Raw genomic sequence first — 4,341 nt, 5'->3', positions numbered from 1 at the left:
GCACGAGACTCCGATCAAATTTTAGGAAGACTCATGTAATAAATTTTTTTTATGTCAAAGTTCTCTCATATTGAATTTAATGCTTTTGATATATTTGGAAACAATTACTTATCATGAATATTAGATGTCGAAATTCATCTTAATTCAATGGATCTTGGCGATACCATTAAAGCTGAAAATAATGCATCCCAAAATGATAAAGCTAAAGTTATGATCTTCCTTCGTCATCATCTTGACGAATGATTGTAAAATGAATATCTCACACTAAAAGATTGTGCAGATCTGTGGAAAAACTTTGAAAAAAGGTATAATCATAGAAAAAACAGTAATACTTCCTCAAACCCAATATGAGTGGACACACTTGCGTCTACAGGATTTTAAATTAATAAATGAATACAATTTAGCAATGTTCCGAATTATCTCACGAATGAAATTATGTGGAAAAAAAACTTATAATGACATGTTAGAGAAAACTTTCTTGATCTTTCATGCCTTAAATGTGCTCCTACAGCAGCAGTATCAAGAAAGCGAATTTAAAAAATATTCTGAACTAATTTCTTGCCTTCTTGTTGCTGAACGTAATAATGAATTACTTTTAAAAAATCATGAAACACACTCAGCTGGCGCCACCCCATTTCCTAAAGCAAATGCGGAAAATCATAACCCCCAAAGAGGTAAATGACAAGGTTTTGGTAACAAGAAAAATTGTGGAAAGAAGAAAAATTATGTTCACTAAAAAGGATCTCATCAGAAGTGGGATGAAGAAAGAAGTAATGGGTAAAATAAATCAACAGAGGATATATATTTCCATTGTGGTGGAAAGGGTCATTGGTCACGTAACTGTCGTAGTCACGTAACTGTCGTATCCCAAGGCACTTAGTTGATTTTTATTAAGCACTTTTGAAAAATGATGTCAAAAGAAAGGAGACAAATTTTGTTTCAAAAGATATTGCTAAAAATTACACAACTCATTATGAAATATCTCATTGAGGATTCTAAAAGAAATATTGGCCAATGTATTTAAATTTTAAGTATGATGTATATAAATAATATTTAATAAAATATTTATATTTATGAATTTCAAAATCACTAAATATGTCAAGTTCAAAAATAATAATAATAATAGTAGTAATAATAATAATATTTTAGTATATGATACTATTTTTATGTACAGTGTTTTTTAGAAAAATAATTTTAATTAGGAATATAATTTTACTGTACATGTACTGTACTGCTACTCATTTTATTATTATTATTTGTCTTTAAAGAAAATGGAAAGGATATATAATAAAGATGTTTGCCTTACGAATAGTGCAAGTTCGCATACCATTCTCAAAAGTAATATATATTTTACTCATCTTGTACCAAAAGAAGAATATGTTAATACTATTATTGGCTAAAACAATGTGATAAAAGGTTCCGGAAGAGCTATAATTTTGTTTTCCAGAGGAAACAATTTTTATAATAAATAACGCACTATTGTCTATCAAGTCTCTAAGAAACTTGTTAAATTTTAAAGATATTCGCTGAAATGGATATTATATTGAAACAATGAATGAAAGAAATCACTAGTACTTATATATCACAACTCATGATTCAAATAAAAAGATTATATTAGAAAAGCTGTCCTCATTTTCTTCTGGGTTATATTATACTAAAATTAGTACAATTGAATCACATGTCATTATAAACCAGAAGTTTACTATCCCAAATAAATTCATAATTTGACATGATCGATTGAGACATCTTGGAGCAACCATGATGCGAAGAATTATTGAAAATTTCCTTGAAAATTCTCTAAAGAACAAGAAAATTCTCTAAAGAACCAGAAAATTCATAAATCTAGTGAATTTTGTTGTCCTGCATGTTCTCAAAAAAAGTTAATTTATAATTTTAAGGCCATCACCAATAAAGATTGGATTTGAGTCTTCTAAATTTCTAGAAAGGATTCAAGGCGATATATGTGGACTCATTCATCTATCACGTGGATCTTTTAGATATTTTATGGTCTTAATAGACGCATCTTCGAGATGGTCACATGCGTGTTTATTGTCTTCTCATAACCTAGCGTTTGCGAGATTACTTGCTCAAATTATTCGATTAAAAGTACAGTTTCTAGAAGATCCAAACAAAGTAATTCGTCTTGATAATGCTGGTGAATTCACTTCCCAAACTTTTGATGTTTATTGTATGCTAACGGAATAAGCGTTGAACATCTAGTAGCTCATGTTCACACGTAAAATAGATTAGCAGAATCATTTATTAAACACCTCCAATTAATTGCTAAACCCTTACTTATGAGAACAAAGCTCCCAACCTTTGTTGGGACATGCAATTTTACATGCTGCAGCACTTATTCATTTGAGACCAATAAGTTACCATCAATTCTCTCCTATGTAATTAGCTTTTGGCCAGCAGGCAGCAGCCAAATATTTTCATTTGAAGATGTTTGGGTGTGCGATATATGTTCCAATTGTCCCACCTTCTCGCACAAATGAGACCCCAAAGAAAATTAGGAATTTATGTGGGATATGATTCTCCTTCTATATTGAGATATCTTGAGATACAAACAGGAGATGTATTTAAAGTTCGATTTGCAAATTGTCATTTTGATGAATCAAAATTTCTAACATTAGGGGAAAGAATAAGTTTCTTCAAAAAGAACTTAATTGGAATGCATCATCCTTGATGCATTTAGATTCTCGATTAGGGCAATGTGAACTAGAAGTTCAAAAGATTATACATTTGCAAAGAATAGCAAATGAATTACCTGATATATTTTCCGATACAAAAAGGATTACTAAATTCTATATACCAGCTAAAAATGCGCTAATTCGAATTGATGTCCCAGTTGGACAAATGGCCACCGAAACAAATTCACGTCAAAAGCGTGGTAGGCTTGTCGGCTCCAAAGACAAATATCCTCGAAAAGAAAGAGGTAAATACTATTCCTGTTGAAAAAGATAAAGACATAGTAAATGCACCTGCAATTGTCTAAAATTCTGTTATAGTTTTGATGCTAGAAGACGTTCAGGTACCTGAAATTTCTGAAAATTATGAAAATGATGAGATCTCGATAAATTATGTCTTGACAGGAGAAAATGGTACCAAAATAAAACAATTGTCAATGAAATATTTGCATACAATGTGGCATTACACGTCATGCATGAAGGTAAGAATCTTGAGCCAAGAACAGTCGAAAAATGTCGACAAAGGAATGATTGGCTGAAATGGAAGAAGCTATAAAAGCTGAGTTAGACTCACTTGCAAAACATGAAGTCTTCCTATAGTCCGTACATCAGAAGATCTAAAACCAGTTGGATACAGATGGGTATTTGTGAGAAAATGAAATGAGAAAAATGAAGTTGTACACTATAAAGCTCGACTTGTGGCACAAGATTTTTCACAAAGGTCCGGTATAGATTATGAAGAAACATATTTTCTTGTAGTAGATGTAATAATATCGCGTTATTTGGTCAGTTTATCTGCATACCATAAACTACATATGCATCTAATGGATGTGTTAATAGCCTATTTATACGGGTCATTATTAGATCGTGATATCTATATGAAAGTTTTGAAAGACTAAAGATATCTAAATCATCCAATAAATATTCACATGAGTTATACTCAGTAAAATTGCAAAGATCTTTATATGGTCTAAAGCAATCTAAACGAATGTGGTATAATCATCTTATTGAGTATCTGGCCAGAAACGAATTTAAGAATGATGATATCTGTCCATGTGTTTTTATAAAAAAATCTGCATCTGAAAATTTTGCGAAACTATAATAAGGACCAATAGAATAATTAAACCTACAATAATCTCTACCAAAAAAAGTAAAGAACAATTCATCAAGATTAGAAGACAAATTATAATCATTATATAAATATTTAATTAAAAAAAAAAAAAGAAAAAAAAAACGGAGAGAGAAAAAATTTGAGACGAAGAATGATAAAAATGGTCATAGTAATTGATATAGTATAGCCTTTCCATATATCTTTTCACTTGAAACATTTATTTTCCTAAATAATACCAAACAGAAGTTGAGAAAATGTCAACAAATTAGGATAAAGAGCATTTTGTGTTGTTTGTCTATGAATCAGAAATAGCCAAGTATGCGACTATTTCTTTTCCTTTTCGTTTATGTATGTCCATATTATATTATATAGGCCTCATTATTGGACTGGCTACCAACCTAACGCTACTGAACTATACAATGCCATTTCTCCGGCATTTATGGCAAAAACTATTAGCAACACCACACCCATCACTAGGGAATATCGTCATACATACTATAATTTTCAGATGTTACAAAACTTCATAATCTTTAATTAAAA

This window comes from Arachis ipaensis, chromosome B03 (genome assembly GCF_000816755.2).
Source record: "Arachis ipaensis cultivar K30076 chromosome B03, Araip1.1, whole genome shotgun sequence".
In the NCBI taxonomy this organism is placed as follows: domain Eukaryota; kingdom Viridiplantae; phylum Streptophyta; class Magnoliopsida; order Fabales; family Fabaceae; genus Arachis; species Arachis ipaensis.
The sequence above is the reverse complement of the archived record's forward strand: the minus strand, read 5'-3'. Positions refer to the sequence as shown.